This window comes from Oxyura jamaicensis, chromosome 6 (assembly GCF_011077185.1).
Source record: "Oxyura jamaicensis isolate SHBP4307 breed ruddy duck chromosome 6, BPBGC_Ojam_1.0, whole genome shotgun sequence".
Classification (NCBI taxonomy): domain Eukaryota; kingdom Metazoa; phylum Chordata; class Aves; order Anseriformes; family Anatidae; genus Oxyura; species Oxyura jamaicensis.
In genome coordinates this window covers 20,966,822-20,986,099 of record NC_048898.1, presented here as the reverse complement: position 1 = coordinate 20,986,099, position 19,278 = coordinate 20,966,822, and the positions used below count along the sequence as shown (strand labels likewise).

Genomic DNA, 19,278 nt, shown 5'->3' with positions numbered 1-19,278 from the left:
TCTTACTGTGATCACAGTTGGTAAATTTGTCTGACCAGGCTTAAACTGTACTTGTGTTATTATACATTTGGAGTCCTGATATTCTCTGACATGCTTGAACAGCATATGACATTCTAACTAGATGGCTGAGGTAGATACTTCCACTTTAACAAAAAGGTTTGAACACGAGCATCTATTCTACACCACTAAAAATATGATTCCTTAACTAGATCCACAGGTTTGTTTGCAAGCATCTGGAAAACCAAAATCCCGCATATATTATTGCATCCACTTATTACCTTTGGCAAATACCTTAGGTTTCCAAAATTATTATTCAGTTACAAGGGCTGTAAAATTTACTTCATTACCTTCTGCAAAGTCTTAACAGATGTCTAATATCAGCCAATATATGGCTAATATTGAATATTGAGATAAAAGTCAATAGAGAATAGTTGGGTATCTATCACTGGACAGCAATGTACACATAAAAAACATAAAACACTTGACAAAGCTTGATGCCATCTACTAGACAGGAGTGGGAAGTTTTCCCCTGCATCTTAATAGCTTATAAAACACAAATATAAGCTTGCTGTTGCATACAGACACTATGCACATCTCACGATGTATGTAGAGCGTTGTTATACATCTACCCAATGGTAGATGTATATTTTAGATCTAGGACTGGTTTTACTATGACCTCCGTTAGGTATTACTTAAAATTCCTTCTAGTCCAGCAGATGAAAACATCTCTCTGTGGTGTCTTCCATGTGAGTTTAGTGAACTTTTCCCCTCCGTATGTTCAGAGAGGGGCACAATTTTCTGTTTTACCTTTGAATGGTCTGAAAAAAAACTGTCTTCTGCCTTAGATATTGCTGCACAAAACAAAGAGTACCTGTGAAGGCTGAGGACAATCTGAGGGAAATCAACTAAACACCTAGCAGCAGCCCTTCACAATTCTTAGGCCCTTGTTCCTGCCATAAGGCTCGTTCAGCCCATCCTAAATCTTCTGCTTCCTTGCTATGACACTGACACTTTAAGCATGTGCAGCACAGGCTTTTTGTACTCATGGGAGATGCCCAAATGCAAGATGCAATGCCCCTCCAGTGAAGACCCCTTGGCAGGCCTTGCTGGAAGGTTCATGTCCTGGAAAGCAGCATGTGCTGCTCCCTTATGACAGGATATAACCACCAACACATCAGATGTGCCTCTAGTTCCTGTGTGGTTTCAGCAAGGCTATCGATCATTTCGACTTGTTTTCTGAAGAAAAAACATTGTCCAAAGTTTGAGAAACATTGTAGAAAATAATTACCCTAAAGCTTACCACATAACTAACAAACACCTACTTCATGTCTAATGCAAATGGCATTCTATTCAAGAGTGAATCAAATGGCTTTATCAGTAAATGCTAAGGTCTTTCTGAAGTTTAAGATGTTCAGAGTAGAAACATGCAGACACTCTAGCCATGTTATACAAGGTAAATTGGTCACAACGCCTTAAATCAATTTTTTACCAGTTTAAGAACATAAATAATCAACATTCATATGGTCAGTTTTTTTTGTTGTTGTTTTTGTTTATTTTTTTAAGCATTTCTTGCCTTTGAGTGGTGAAAAAAACAGCTTTATAGCAATATCACTTTGTTTTTATAAATATACTAAATATCACTTTTCTATATGAAAAAATTACATGCATTTCATTAAAAATATAGAATTAATAGCTCTTCCTTTACTCTTCTGTAGAACCTAAAAATACAAAAGATGGTAGATTAGATCTAAAGTGTACTGTGCAGTTTCATTTTCCTTTTTTATCTATCTTACTCTACTTGCAATAGCTATTCAATATTCAGGTCACATCTAAATGATGCTAATCTCGTCCCGATGTGCAAATCAGCATTTAGCCACAGCTGCAATGCACAAAGCATATTACATTCTTTCTTGCCTTTTAACTCCTGATTTTGCTGCACTGTACTCTGCTTTTCTGGTCTGTCAGAGTAGGTTGCTTGTTTGATTTTTTTTTTTTAATTCAGTTTTGAATTTCCAGTGACAGATTGAAAAGTACATAAAAACAGTGAATTTTGAGTTGAACTTCAGAACTCAAAAAAGAAGATTTTATTATATGGTTTGTATATAGAAATTTCTAAAGAGTCTCAAACATAGCACAATGGTCAGACAATGATTCTAAAGAACTGTCATGTATTTCTCCTCTTTCTTGCTGTTTCAAAACGTGTGCTGAATTGCACTGCTGGAATGCGAGTACCTTGGAGAAAAACAATGCTATTTTCTTCACCAATACACTAGTGGTTTGATTGAGTAATACTTAAGGAAGGGAGCCTGTATCTTCCTGTGGGAGACTCATGCCTCCCTGCCAGTACAAAACACTGCCAGATCTTGCCAGGTTGAACTTACTGAGGCTATACTTTGACATTCAGTTTTGTCCAGAACTGCTCTTGTGGAAAAAGTAACTATTGTCTCACTCGGATGCTCCCTCCTCTCCCTGCAGTGCAGAAGCAGGGGACAGGAAAGGTCAGGAACTGAACCTGCTTTTGCTGCCACAGCAAGCAGAACTGCAGCTCCTCTGCTGGTACGTGAATCCTGCAGGCTCCCACAAGACCTAAGCCACTTCCCCAGTTTCAGCTGAGAGAGAATTTCCTAATACCAGGCTTGACATGTTAGCAGTATAGGGAGGGGGGAAGGAGAAAGAACAGATTACATTTGATTTTAGCTGCTTGGATAGCTGTCAGGAAAGCACTAACTAGCATAAGATTCTGTTCAATGGGATCTGACATCCAACCCTCTATACTTAGTTTTAGAAATAAAGTTTGGACCATGAGCTCCCTGAAGAAAACAATGTTTTCTGGCATCCTACATAAACAACAGAAACAAGATACTTGATAATTACTCTTTTATAACCTAATGCTGCTGCAAACATGCCAAGAAACTATTTCAGTGTTTTCCCTGCATATCAAGCAAGTATAACAAGCTTTCATATAGGTGAGGTCCACAGAAACACAACAATGTTGCAGCTACTGGTCATTAATGCTCTCCTGACAGCTAAATGTCACAATTCTATTGCCACTGTTGTTTAATGGTGTACTGTTCATCTCAGAGAGCTATAAAAAAGCTTTTTTAAACAAACACACCGAAAACTTCAATACTAACATTTTGGGGTTCCCAAGTTTTTTTTGTCTGAGTAGAAATGACCTTAGCAATTTTTTGTTCTGCCTTCAGCATGCACACAAGCTCCCCACAGCAAAAATCAAAAACCGTTCACCATAGAAAAGTGATGTTACAAAAATATGCATTTTCAGCTGCAAAACATGATTAGGCCATGCAATTGCATTAGGTGCACTGCACTTCTGCACAAGTTCTATTCCTCTAACATTTCTTTCTCCTATCCCCATTTACCTACCCATTCTCATTCTCATTTTCCCAACACTCTGCCAGGGCTGAGCCCATCTCCTCTTTTACACAGCCTTCCCTTGGGTGCTTTCCAGCCACCTAGTGCTCTACTTCTGCTTGGCTTCAAGCCAGGCTCCTCCTTTTCTTCTCTTCAGAGTAGGCTCGTATTCATGAAAGGAAATTGGATCCTGGTGCCATTTCTCATTGATTCGCAGTCCTAGGGGCTTTCCTCATTGCCATCCTTCTCAGCTATAGAGGTTCTCCATCAGAAACAGCTAAGTTGGCTCAGATATGAAAAGTGTTCTTTCAGAAACGCCTTCCTTTACAGGTATTTCTACAGGCTCTGGGTTCACCTGGTTGATGATGAGTCTAGAAGCTAGTAGGAGCCAGGCACCTTAAGAGCTTGAACATTTCTGTATAAAAACAAGTAATTTTGGCATCTCTCCCTATAAGCAAGTGCTTTACAGGCTTCAAAAAAACTGTTAAACTAAAGCTGTTTAAAATTAAAGTTTCTCAGAGTAGATAGAAACTGAAAGTAGTTTGTCCTCAGGGGAAGTGGATGGGAAGCATTAAAATGGACGGCTGAAAATGTAGCAAAAAGGAGAGAAGTGCAATCTTTGCCCCTTAGCGGATCTTGCAGATGGCAGCAGTGGGGCTACCTGTGTAGGGACGGTTAGCCCCAGCTTTCTAGACCGCTTATATGACATCCTTGCTGTCAAGTAAGGAGGGGGTGAGCTCTGATTCTTGCTGTTTCTAACCAAATAGGAAATAGTTTCTAAAAGAAGATTCACAGGTTCTTACATTATCTAAAGATGAGAAAATTGATAGGAACATACCATAGAATGGAGTCAAATGTTGTAAAAAATAAAAATAAAAAATGAAGCAAAGTGACCTTAAAGCGATCTTAAAACCACATCTAAAAGGGAGATATTTTACAGCCTAGTGCATCTGCTGGCATCCTGTTAAGTAGTAATGTACAAGAGCAATATTTATTCATCTTCTTTCAAGAAAGCATTAAGCATCTGTAAGCTAACAACAAAAAATACTTATCTATCCTTATTCTTCAAAAATGAAAGCAAAATAACAATGTAGATAGGTTACAGAATGTAGATATGATTTCTGAGATCTATGACACTGAAGTTCAGCAACACTATCTCTGACATAAGAACACAAATTACTTTAGCTATCAATTTATTAATTTAAAAATGCATTAAGTTAATATTAGTAAACACTCAAAAGAAAATATCAATCTAAGGCACAGAGACAACAAATATAATTATCACCAGATTACACGAGTGCTAGATTAGAAACAGTTTATCCAATCATTTTGATTTATTTTCCTGCTAATCTTTTCCAAATATTTCAAAAGCAATTGAATAAAACCATCTAAAGCTATGATTTAGCAATGCAATCCTATAGTAAAAAATCCTGAGCCGGTACGAAAGTATTCATTGCAGGACTGCCCCCTTAATTTTTTCTGTGACAGAAGCACATTTCTAGTCATATTCCAAATACTTCTGCCAGAAGTGATTTGAGCATAAATGTGTTTGTTTTATGCAGTAGCTAAGAACGATGGGAAGTGCTTGTCTGCTTTCCAGTCTTTATGATCTGGCACACAACAATCCAATCAAATTTTAAATGTCAAGTTATTCATAATTGCATTAAATATGGATTAAAAGAATCTATTTAGATGCAGAATTCTTTGTTCTTAAAGTTTCCTGATAATTTTAAACATTATTAAAGATATCCTTCAAGTTTTGTGGATGAGAAGTTATGGAAATTAAGCTATTTTGTCATAGTTTCCAACACTGACTTTATAAGCCCTGAGCTTAAGAACAGAAAAATTCTGGTCTCAATTTTTCCAGTTTTGAATTTCCTCCTCTTTCTTCTTTACACAAATATCTCAGTTATATAAATGAACCCCTTCAGAGGCCATCTTAGGAAATCGTCGTTAGAGACGATTTGTGACTTGAAGAATCTTCAGCTTGAGTGCTTTTGTACTCCTTCCTTCCTGAAAACTGGGAGCTTTTACAATGCACGCAAAGCTGGAACTTTATAACACTAGTGTCTGAAATCATTAGTCATTTTTAAAAATCTGGCCAGAAACTATAATCACTCTCCCATTGTTAAATACCAGCTGCTAAGCATTTCAGAAATCTTCTGCTAGAGTCCCTAAAAATGTCACAATTTAGTTCCTCCTCTACTTTCCTATTAACAGTTTCCTGTACAAGGCTATAAATTCTTAATTCCCAACTCTTTATTTTATTCTTGAAGAAGCAGATGAACATGGGAACCCAGTATTTAAATGACAAGTTCCTTTTTTCTTTACTATCTGTACAAGTTTCTGATCTTGAAAAAATATCGGTAGGCAAATGTACAATGTAAGTTACATAAAGATTAATTAAAGAATTAATTTGATTTTCAGTGAGCAAATTCCACAGAAAGTCAGCAAATTAAGTCGAGCAGAGAAGACAACAGGTCTTCTCTCAATACATACTTTTGTTATTAACAGTACTTCAGCACATCGTTATACAGATTTTTCATTACATATTGATGCTGCATCTTCAGCAATGCACAATTACTAGGCAGTTATGTCTAGTTTTGTGCCAATTTACATGAAAATTATCACTCAGGACACAGCAGTTGGAAAGTATTGGCTGATTGTGGCTCACAAAAACACTTGAGGAATTTGCACTTTATGTTTTTCTACTAAGAAATGTGAAGCACTCAGAATTTCCCAAAGATACAGATTTAGATAAGACCAGTTATAGAATGGGTACTCTAGGCTTCTGGCAGAGAGTGGTAGGGAATAAAGCTCAGGAATGAAGGTTTTGCAGGAAAACTTGGCATTTAAAAGTTAAAAGACAGGTTTTTACAGAATGAGCAAAACCTGAACTAACTAGCAGTAGCATTTCCTTTGGTAAATATTGTTTCCTATCAACCCAAAATGAGTGAAAGATAAAATAATTAAAAAAAAAAAAAACTATTACTCATATAGTGCATCCACAGTAGCTAGGTGTAAAAGCCATTTTTATCAACAATACAACCTGTTCTGGTTCTGTGAAAGGGTGTGTTACATCAAAAACTGCAGGAGCAAGAGAACTGAAAGCAAGATGAAAATAAGTCTGTAGGTCACCAAGGTGTCCACAGGAAGGAAAAGCCTAAGCTCAATTGATTTTGCTGCTCTTATATCTGTATGAAATCTCCCATGTGTCTTCAATACAGTTATGGAAACTGTAAAGAGCTTACGTTTATTTTTTGTCCAAATTCTTTTGATAAAAAAATCCCCAGGAAAGTGTTTATAAATTGGGAAATTTACTCTTTCAACATAATTTCATAATGGCTAGAGAGCTTTCCTAGGTAGTACTTCTTTAAGAATAAAAAGAAATATTGAATATCTAGTAATCATGCAATTAAGAACAGTGGTGAGAACATTAGGTTATACACATATGGACTTCACTGACCAGACTAAACTCATAACTCTGTGGTTCTTTAGCAACATAAAAGTGAAAAGAAATTGAGAAATAGTCATAGAAGCAACCTCAATCTAATTAAACCAGGAGATCCCTAGGCACTTGCACTAATTTAGCTTTAACTGTCTTGTTGGAACGAGGGACCACAGTGTTCTTAGCCCAGAAGAAATTTCCAGATGTTCCTGGGAAAATACTTCCTTCTGTAGTAAAGACTAAAACCAGCATGCAAAAGCCCCAAATATTGCCATGCTACCTGGGCTGATGGGGGATACTCACGCCAAAGTGAGGTAAAGAATTTCCAAAAAAGATATATTTTGAGCTCCTATTCATCATGAACCACAGCAGAACTAATTGAAGATCTTGCTATAAGAAATTAAAGAGGGGAGGAAAAAAAAAAAAAAAAGGCAACTTTAATTTCCCAGAAGATAGAAGAGCAGAGAGAAGTATATTTTAGTTGAAATACCTTCCAAATGTGTCTGGATACTGCCTGCTGCTGTAAATTTACTAATGTGAAGTGAGACAAAACTAGAGACAAAAGTACAGTTATTCCCAACTAGACATCCATGGGGTTCTGACAGGAGATCGATCATGCCAGCACCGTTCTGCTGGTAAATTTCTCATGCGCACGCTTTTTGCCTAGGAGCTAGATGTATCCCATAATAACCCGAGCACATTTTGTTAATGCTGACTGGGCTTTTATGGCTGCATTAAAGGACCTAACACAGCTAAAATGAAAAACTAAAGAGTCTGCAATGCAAATTTATAGAAACAAGAAACAGACAAAGACAAAGCTGCCAAGTTTTCCCTTATTAAAATGAAGCCATCCTGTTTTCTTTTCCATGATGCCCTCTGCTCTGAATAACTATGATGTTAGGAAGAAAAAAAAAATACCATGGATTGCTACAAATATAGTAACCAATATTTTTTGATATAATACTGTCTTTAATTTAAAATCATCAGGAGGAGATGTCTTGCACAGCCTGTCAGTTACCAACATACTGTTACAAACAACAGAAGCTTGAAGCTATTCCTAGACTGGCTCAGAGGACACTTTAAATATTTATCGATCTTTCCATATCTAACAACACACAGAATTTGCCAAAATCAAATAAACACACTAATACAATGCAAAGGCTTTTCACTAGTTACTTTTCCCTGTGCCAATTCTGTGCATAAGCACAGACTTTAGTATTCAGGAATCTGGCCTGAAGTTCTGTTTGCATTGTTGAAAAAAACATCACATGCTCGTGCTCAGAAAGATGTGCTGGAAAGAATTAGAATTTTCTCAGTACCCACAAAACTGATGCTTAGAGGAATAAGAATTTCAATCATTTCATTTATTTTAGGCCTCTAGAATACTGAAGAGTAAGTTCTATGCAAAATTCATATTATCGTGGCAATTGCAGCAACACCCTACAAGAAGAAACTGTATCTTGGTTGCCTGTAGGTACTATTGCATGCAGTATTTGAATTTGTACTAAAAAAATAAATATAGGCACAAAATTCTAACTAAAGATATTTTAAACTGTTATTAAGCATCCACAAAGGTTGCTGCAGAATGCTTCTGTTTCTGTGTTTTTCTTCCTATTTCCTTCACAGTTCCTATGTGGTTGGGCTTTTTGGTTTATCAGTGCAACTATTTTGCCCCTTCAATGCAATCTACATTTTAAAAGGTGTCATTGTCTGTGGCCATTGCAACATAGCTCTTGAGAAGTGTAAGACTGATAGCTGTTAAAAGTACTCAGAGCCTCATAAAAGCCCTAGGTTTATTTCTCATGGCATGGCCATGATAAAAGAATAGGTACTTGACTTCCCATTACACTTACTTAGAAGTCCTGGTATACTAAACATCAGCATAATATAAACAGTCAATGTGTTTAACCACCTGAATGTATGAGAAGACAGCGGTAAATAACTATACCAATTGCTTTCTGGAAAAATACACGTTAGATTATAAATGCATATTTGATATTTTTAGCAGAAAACTTACTTCATTCCTTCAGTACTACCCAAGGAATATTGTTGACATTTGTCCCAAACACCTGGTTTCCTATGAAGGGGGGAAAAAGCAACACTTGATTTGTGCATTACATTGTCTGACTAGTATAAAAAAAGCAGATTAGAGAAGTGTCTACACGTGTCAGCATTATATTGTGAGTGAAGGAGGCTATTCACTGCTTTTCAAAATAAATAAATAAAAATCAAAAACCCAGCCACTTACTTCAATGCTTTTGACTCAGGTGATACACAGAGTATTTGAAAAGCAACTGTGGAAACAGCATTGAATTTCAAAGAGGCAATAGGAAGAAAAGCAAATAAAATCTGCAAGCTTGAGTGTATCGTCCCCAAAGCCTTGGGTCATACTTGGTGGCAGCACATACACTTCCCTAGCTGAAAGTCCTATACCAATAAACTTCCAGTCTTCTTTAAACCTGTGCCATGCATTATTTATGGTGTTATCACTTCTTCCTTTTCCCTGTCCAGTCAGGTATTCTTGAACCTTAGAGCGCAGTGTTACATTTTCTGTTGGATCTTGAAAGGTTTTTGTGACTACACTCATGAATATATTCAGGAACGAAGGAAACTGAGAACCTCAGCAATTAGGCCATTGAATGCTTTCAGTGTTTTCCTATAGTCTTCATCATAATCCAAAGCACCACAGTGATTCCAGATGGGAAAGATATCTATTTGGGCAGCACAGACAAAATGGATATGATCTGGCATTTACAGACAATAGCTGGATTTCCACAATTTAGTGTGGAATAGGCCAGGAATATCTTAAATATGATTTTGCCTTTGTTGAGCTTCAGTCTGAAGTAGCCCATGTTCACATAATATTGCATATGAATTTTAATCAGCTAAAGCCAAATAGAGACACTTTTGTCAAGCTCGGTGGTGTCCAAATTCAGACACTTCTCATTAGTGCAATCATTAATCAGGTGGTCAGCAACTATCCCAACACTCATCATCCAAACATGAGCACCTGAACATGCTCACATACACATATGAAGGAGATGTTTTTATCCAATAGTGTTTTTTCTTCTTCTTGTGGACCTTTGAAAAAGGTCTGGATTCACATTGATATGAGAGTAAAGTTTTTAATACAGCGGTGGATTAACTTGTATATACGCACGATTTGTCAATATTTGATATTTCATTAGTAGAGTCATATCAAGACTCAGATTTGTGTTATTTTCCCATTTTAAACATGTATGTGCCCAGTCATTAGGTTGACTACTATATAATAGATGATCACTGTCCATTATTGACTCTCAAGTTTCATAAATCCATCAGATCATTTAGAACACAGCATATGGTTTTTATATGAGAGCTCCATCTTTATCCAATTTCTAGTTTAGTCTTGCGTGTAAACAATAGTACGTGACAGTCACTCTGCAGTACGAATTGGCCTAAAATTGCTTAAAAATTTTAATTGGCACATAAGGAAGAATGCAAATACTCACTGTAAGATAAATTTCTGTCAACAGTAGGGGGGGGTGAGAAAGGGAGAGAATAGTCAACCAACTGTGACTTTCTTACAAAGCAATTACTCCTACATACAAGGAAACTTGTATTGGGAGACTAATTTAAGATGAACATACAACTAGTCTCTTTTGTCCTAACATAAATATCATCACTAGTTTTCAGATACTATCATAATGACAGAATATAATTATAGAACTTGTTGCAAATCCATGTATTGTATTCCTGGAATTAGCTTATTTTTGAAGCCGTGTGAATCTTCAGAAACCATGAGGATGTGAAAGGACATTTGCATGTACAGCTTTGACCTCTTCTCTTGCTCTTTGCCCATTAATGCATCTCAGCTGTTTTGTCTTTTTAGCATTCCAAAACTTGCAGTGGCTTTCAAAGCTCAACTTTCTCAAAGAAAACATGCTTATTCTCCCTTCGACTCCCACATCATACTCTGTACAAGCTTGATAATACATTTAAAGGTACACTGCTCCAAATGGTCAGTACCTGACTGAAACTTAAACAAATGTTTCATGAACTGAAACCCTATTCAGCTCTTCTATATAAAGTGTTTCCTACAAGTATTTGATCTTGATTATTAACAGCGTGATGGGTTATTGATAACAATTTTTACATGTTTTACATGAATGTCCTAGCATTTCTTCCACTGCAAGAAATGTAGCTAGTAAATACTATCCTATTGGCTAGCTGGCTGAATTACAAGTTTTAGAAAGGTTGTAGAAATAGATTTTTTTTTCTCTTCTTTAAAAGAGATTAATGTACGTTTATATACAGTGGAACAGTAATTTCAATGACTTTTGTCATCATTTTTATAATCCACTTTTCATCACCTTGTCCACAATAACTACTAAGTCTGCTTCATGTTCATTTCCAGACAGTATCTAACATTATCAAGTTAACACAGAAAATACTAAGAGTAGAATTACACAATTTGAATACTTAAAATCTTTGAGAAATTCAGGTGTGGGTATGGCCTTATCATTGACTAACATCAAGCAAAGAGAAAAGACCAATATTAACATTTTTGAAGATTCATAGTGTTGAGAGGGAAGAGGATGAGGTATTTATTGGCTGCCCCAGGACCTTCAGTAAGTATGCAGACCAAGCATGAAATCCAAGTAAATAAAAATATGTATGAAGATCAAGCAGCAATATGGAAGTAGAGAAGAGACAGATACTATATTGTTTATGTACTGATAATCTGCAGATAATCATATGTACACAAACCTCAGGAACTTTGTTTAACCTAATATGAGTCCCATATCCAAACCTAGATCTCCTTTTTCCTAACGAAATACAACTAATAGTACTAGATAGATATATATCACTGACAAACGGGTCATTAGACAGTTAAATTTCTACATAAGAATAAAGAAAAACAAGGAACTTTCAAAGCACCTTTTCCTTTGCTTCTTTCTAGCTGGCATTATCTATTTAGCTCATGATATATATATAAAAAAAAAAAAAACAAAAAAAAACACACTCAAATTGGGTTACTCTTCACCTTTGTAGCTGTCCCCACAACAATCCATCATCCAGAAGCATCATTAGCATCAGACATGTTGCATTGACAGAAGACATTGCTTATTGCATCAGACCAGAAAAGATTTTAATTAAACCATATGTGTACACTAACAAGTATAACAGCATTCCAGAAAGGCAGCAGGGATATGAGGCATGGGGGAGCGTTATATTTATAACCTGTCTTTCAAATTTCCACACTGGGAAAAATAAAGGGGACGTTTACATCAAATGCCCTTAACCACTTTGTATCCAAGCACACCCCAAGAACATTTCCAAAGCTCATATGTAAACATAAGTTAATATCACATTACTCATCCTTAGCTTTGCCCCTTCAAGAGGTGGCTCTAACCAGTTGGAGCTGCCTGGTCCATAACCCACTAAGCAGCAGCACTCAGCACAGCATCACAAAGAACAGGGGAGGCTGCTTCATGCTGGCCATGTGCTCCAACTGGCACCCACCCCACTTTAGAAGTCTTCATCCACATTCCCCATGCTGCACACCAACACAGATGAGGTTCACACTTTGACTGAAGACAGCTACTGACAGACACCTATGTGTGACTTTTTCCAGTGGCAGAAATAGCTTTTTCTGTCTGAGCCAGTGCCGCAGGCTGCAAGCAGTATTGACAGCTGGTCTCTTCAACACAAACTAGTCACAAAGGCTGAGCTCTTCTAGCAGCCTAGGTCTAGTACATAAGTTTTACATACTAGAAATGGATCTTCAATATACAAGTCTTGATAATACTGCTGCTTACCTACATTACCACTACTGAATACAGTGTTCCTTCCTTCTCATACTTGCAGGGAACTCCCAGGACCTTAAAGTCTATCTTTTCACAGTTATTTCATCTGCTATTGAAATGCAGCAACCAAGGACTTGCTGATGGACTCAGTGATTACCCGTTTTAGCGATGCTGCCTTCTGTGGCTGAGGCAACATGACTGAAGAAAATTTCATGTCCTTTTTCAAGATGCCTACAGATATATATACAACTTTTTTTTTTTTTTTTTTTTTTTTTTGTGACTGTATGAATTAAAGACTATTTATACCAGGTATCTATAGCCACTGTGATTATTTAAATGAAGCCAGAGACATACAAAGTCACTGTTCAGAATCTGGATTCATCAAGGGCATTTTTTCTTATCATTAAGATTAACCAATACTAGTTCCCTGGAAGAAACTTGATGTGCTTACAATTGTGCACATGATCTTTCTTAATCTTTCTAGACTACTCCCATTGATAGGTTTTGCTTTCAAGGTTGCTGTTGCTGTTTTAAGATTGCTGACCTCTTCTGCAATAGCATTTGGTCTGAGAGGTGAGATGATTCTCACACTTTCTGTACAGTCATTTCAGGCTCAGCTGTTTCCCAGCACTTCTTGTTATAGCTATTATTTCAGTCCAGATGCAAGGAAGTGGAAGGCAGCTGCTTTTGCAGGCGGTGTCAGCAGGGAGCACTTCTGCACAGTTCCCAGGCCCTTGGCCAGCAGGGGCAAGCTGAAGGCCCAAAGTCCCCTAGTTTCTGAGATTCTCTAGGTTGATCCCATTGCCTCCAATAGCCCCAGAGACCTGTGAAGTCTCTGCAGTCAGTTATTTGTCCTGTATACCAGCATTTAAATAGGATTATGACTTAATTTTCCCTAGTAACAAGGGTCCGTACCAGTCTCACCTATCAGTGACCTGAGAATTGATCTCTGCTGTGCTATTTCCTGTTGTCATTTTCAGACTCCCTCATGAGAGCATGATGGAAACTCTTAGTACTTAGAAAAGAGAGAGAACTCATTTTTCAATGCAGTGCACAGAGCATCTTCCACTGAGATAGCCTCTGCCACCAAGTCAAGACAATATCCCTTTAAGTCAATATTCAAATACTGAGAATGCCACCACCACAACCATTTTAGCTTTTCTTCCTCAGTAAGCGAAATAGATTAATTGAAGGCAGTTTCATAACTAGTTAAAGGGGCAGTGCTTCCCCATCCAACTTTCCTGTGCGTTCCCCCAACACAAGCACACCTATGCTAACAGTGGCTCTCAACTACAACGGAGGTTTTAGCCAGATGTCTGATCTGGATAAATCAAGTGTGTGTGTTTTTTTTTTCCCTGAAGGACAACTCTTTTTTTTGTAGGGTTACTTTATGTCACCACATAACTGCTAGTGACAGCATGGTGGGGGTAGAGGAAGCACAGTGCCCAGAGAAGTTCCCCAGGAGGTTTATAGTAACCAAAAACCCAGCCTCAGTGTCCAATCTCACAGAAACTCAGATGAAGATGCCGGCTGGCAGGGGTGAGCCTTCCTACTACCATTTCTTCTCTTCCCCTCACCTCTCTTCCTAGGCAGAAACTTTCAAGGGAATTCCCTTGGTTAAGTTGCAGCTGGTTCAAGTCACAAAAGGGTCAGAAAAGCATCAGAGTCAGCACAAGATGAGAGACATACAACATACCTCCAAGCCAGAAGTTGAGGGAGAAAGGAGTGAACATGAGCAGACCTTCTGGCAGCCAGAAACCACCAGGCTGTTCAGCTACCTCACGGAGCTTCCCTTTCCCTGTTTGGCAGCAGCTTGTTAACATCAGGGAATGAGCACCAAAAGGGCTCCACACCAGCTATGTTTTATCAAACACCTCCCCAAGAGTGAAATATGAGGTAATAATAATAATAAAAAAATAATAATAATAAAAAAAAAAAAAAACACCTTGTTCAGGTTATCCAGGGGACAGAGACTCCATCAGAGGTTCCTGGAAGAGCTACCACAGTCTCACCTCAGCAGGAGATTGGTAGACCAGCCATGACAGAAAAGTTAGCTCACTTAAGGAAACATCAGGTAGCAAAAGCAAACTGTTTAAGCAGCAAAAGATGACATAGAAGGAAGCTGTACTTAACCACTTGGCCAAGGTAGAGCCTTGTTTTCACAAGGGCCACAGTTGTGTAAAAGGACACCACTTGACTCAAATCACATGTGTGCAGTTAATGGAAAAGCACTCAGGCAGCTGCACCCAGCAGCTGGCCTCCAATGTGGTTTAGCCCTCTTTAAGGGCAAGATTATTAGTAGTGTAAATCCTTTAAATGTCACTAGTAAAGTGGGTCCAAAACTAGTCAACAGCTTAGTGTATTCCCATCTTGCATGGAGTCATGGTCAGTTCCTGAAGTGCCAGGTCTGCTTCCAGCAGAACCCTGTGCTGTGGACATTTCTACAGTGCATCCTGCTTCTTGGAGATCTTGGGTCAAAAATCGGTTAAAAAAAAAAAAAAAGGTAAAAATAAAATGCTTTGGAACCACTGAAGCAGTAGCATTGACAAGCTTCATTTGAGATTTTCACCTTATATTAAAAGCATTAAAATAAACTGATTCAACTTCAGCAATTTTTTCTACATTCTTAATCATCGACGAAGTGATGGGAGTCCTACAAAACAATCTATAATAATTGATGCAGTATTTTTAAAGCTAAATGGTTCTGCTAGAAGACTTTCAGATGGCTTTTCCAAATTCTCTTTTTATATATACAAAATCAGACTTCCTAATCTTGCAGTCCACATAAGCAGCAGGCTCTGCTGGGTTTTGCTGAGGCTGAAATTCTAGTGGTCATAAGAGTTTGTGTGGGGACTTGTTTCCTTTTTCAAACACTAGAACCCAGTTTAGTTTGCTTAAGCATTTAGCAACGTATTAATAGACAGATATGGGAAGTGGTTTTATTTTCTGTATTCCAGTAAGTGTCTTTTCAATAAGGACATGCAAATATAGAGCTAAGCCCACAGAGTACCACTGTTAGTGAGGGAGACAGTACAATTTGGTTTTATTTTTTTAAAAGAACTTTCGAATCCTCTAATCTCTCTCAGGTCAGCATAAGACTAATGGGGACACTTATGTACTAGGAAAAACAACAAACTCTCCAGTCGCACACACTGAAAAGATTTATGTTGCAGATCAAGTTTTATCTGTTTCAAACCGAGGCTATTTCTGCAGCCAGCTTTCAGAGAGGGGACTACTCGTTCAGGATGTGAGACTGGCTATGACACATTCAAGAAAGTCTTGGATATCCAAGCGTGAGTTAGCACATCCTGGGGTACAGAATGGTATGGAACCCTAGGTTATAAGCAAATAAATTGTACAAACAACCACTCATAGCAAGAGAACTAAGGATCTCCTAGTTTAATCTTTCACTGGAGCACTTTCAAAATAAAAACATTTAACCTTAAATGTATATATTTTAGGTACTCTAGCAGAAGTTATTTCTCTCAAAGTAATCTACACCACATGGACTCAGGGAGGCATTATTGCAAAATGTAGAGGTGGCTACTATGAAATCTTAGAAATATTATGAATATCAAAAACTCTGGTGCTACTAGCATGACTTATCCTTATACTTTCACTGCACTGGAAGAGTGTCAGTGTCTGAGCAGCAGGGAGAAGCTCAGTGAGTACAAAGCCAGTGCAACTCCACACACAGTAACTGGCCTCTGTCTCACACACAGACCTGAAAGGTCAGAAGTGTATCAGCACTGTTAAACACCTGTGCCGGATTATCCATGTCAGTATAGATAAGAGCACATCACTCAGCTCTGGCCAGCGTGATTTAACTAATCTTATCCTTACAGAGTAGCTCTGTGACCAACAGAACTGCTGATCATCTCTGTTTTCACATTAAAGCAGTAGGCTCGCCTCTCTGAAATGACAGCAGCTGTTTTTTATACCACTTCTATAACTGTGACTTCAGTTTCATTGCAGAACATCAACATTTGTGTTCAACAAATGTGATTCACTGTGTTTTGAATGTAACAGAGACAAAATGATGGAGGTAGCTTACATAGCTCAGTGCAGTTTCAAATGAACCGTGGTACATTTCACTAGAATTATGCTACCAACATTTTTAAACCTCCAAGTTATTTGTAAGTGCCATTATGAACTGAAAATAGTGCAAAATACAGATTTACAGCCAAAAGTCTTCACCATTTTAATAATTCTTGCTACAAACTGCCAATCCTGGAAAAATAAACTACTATTATTTTTTCTTATTTTTGCTCATTTCTAATTATGCTTCCACCAAAGCACATTTCCTCTCCTTCTTCCTTCAGATTTGTGTCCATCTTCACCTAGACTTCTCTTCCTGATCTCTTTCATTTCATCTGGGAGACAGACTCGAATCATGCTTTTAGATTTTTCTACATCCAGTTTAGAATCCTTACCTTGACTATAGAGATGGCACCTTACATACAATTTAAAGTACTTAATATTTCAGTTTTGCATCATTTTGCTATTTTTTTCTGTTTATTAGTCATTTATCCATTATATTTGTATATACATATACACACAATAGCACTAGAGGGAACGTTAAGCTAAAGCTTCATTGAGGTAGGTATCATACAGAGTTTTAGCAAGAGTTTTTCTTCAGGGACACTAAAATCTGAATGAAGAGCTAGACAAAATATAGAAGAAGATATAAAACAACAATTGAGTAACATTATGAATGAGAAGTGAAGTTGTCAGCTATGGCTCAGAAACATGCTGAAGTCTGTGCTTAAGTAAGTGAACACTTCCTTCATCTTCACTGGGAATGAAGAAAGCACATTCCCTTATGCTTTCTTTATTCACATCGCTTACATCTTGCCTCAGTTCATGTGAGGCCTGAGTCTTTGCCATGAATTCCTGATTCTCCTCTCAGAGAAGCTTACACTTTTCAGTAATGCTACAGCTCCAAAGCCTGAATTTGCTGCTCATAAGAAGTCTCAAATTGGTAACTGCCAAACAGTCTCCTTCAGCAACACTAGATTTAACTCTCCTCCTCATTTTTTGGGTGTTTTTTGTGTTGTTTTGGATGGGTATAATTTAATTCTAACATCCCTTCCAGCCCTTTCCTCTCATAAGGAAACTATATATCAGGATGACAATGCTTCTTTAGCAGTAGTCTCTACATTCAAGATGAACAGACACCACCATCTTACTTCACTTAAGCAAGATATTACTAGAAGGCACCAGATTTCATTCAAAAGCCTCCACAACACCAACAAATAGCACTTGAAGTAGGCTAGAGGAGTAAATACTGAAATTGCTGTTTCCTGAAACATAGCTACAACCTGTTAATCTGCTTTGCAAACTGGTGTTGCTATAAAGCTCCTTTGCACACAAGATGCTTTTGCTGCCACTAGATGTCAGTTTTACACACTTCAAAATGTATACTTTTCAAATAGTCTTTCTACTATGATCACAATAGAAATGTTTCTTTACTATGCCATTCTTTCTGGACAGAGATTAAGTATTCCACACCTTATGTACTGTATGGGGACTGTTAGACCGGATGATCTTGGAGGTCTTTTCCAACCTTAATGATTATATGACTCTATGATGCTCTTTCCCCTGCATTTCAGTTTTCCCTCAATCTAACAAAAGGAAAAAGACAAAGTATTTCCACTATACATTTGTCCAATTTGCTCTGAGACAGCCTGACAGTCAGATTGTGTTTCTAGAGGATAGTACTGAGATCTTATTCCATAAGGACATTTTTACTAAGAAATGCAGGGTCTCCTCTGGCCACTTACAGATCATCATCTATGTCAGTTAATAGGAGATATCATTAGTCTACCTTATTACAATTCTATGACTTCTCAGATTTCAGCTTGCATTGCCTGCCTGAATGCAGATCATTTTTATTTATATTCCAAATTTCTGTCTCTCGTAAGTGAAAAAAATATAGCTGTTCAACAGACTCCTAACGATGGCTTCTTGCAGGTCTTTCTGTTCTTCTGAAGAAATTCTATAAGCAAATCGTAACATAAAGAAGCTCATCATACTGAATACAAAGCCTTTATAAAATATTATGCATTTATTTTGCCATAACAGCATGAAATAGCTTAACATCAAATAAATCTGGGCCTTTACTCACACCCTTCCCACCCACTTCCCTCCCCCAGTCAAGAAAATTAGGAGGAAATCATTAAACCATATCATGTTCCAATATATGGATGTGTATAAATACACACAAAGAAATTATTTCATTTCATAGCAAAGTTCTCCAAACTGATCCATGCTAAGAACTAGCGATGTTACAGAATGTAACTCAGCATTATGGGAAGGTAATAACAAGACTGTCACCTTACATACAGCTTCACTGCGCGGATTATTGACAGTTTATCTAGCAACACAATATTCGTTTTGTTTTTGTTCTTTTCATAAAGTCAATGGAATCCTCTCATTCTAATTCACATCAAAGATTCAGACTCCTACTGATCCTTCAGGGCTCTCCTGGATTGTTCAAGACTTTATTTGAAACCGCAGCTGTAACCATATTATACAGGTGCTTACCTACATCCTACATGAAGGGGCTGAAAAGTAAAGAAGGGGAAAGAGATGCTCTATGAACTTCAAAATACAGCTAGAAAGACTGTATCACAGAGTCATCTACATCAACAACCTTCTTCAAAAAGA

At 37.5% G+C, this 19,278-nt stretch overlaps 1 protein-coding gene across 3 annotated transcripts in view; it reads left to right on the top strand.

Moving 5' to 3' along the window:
• Positions 1–19,278, top strand: part of BLNK (B cell linker) — a 97,183-nt gene that overhangs the window by 10,591 nt on the left and 67,314 nt on the right. The window lies entirely within an intron of this gene.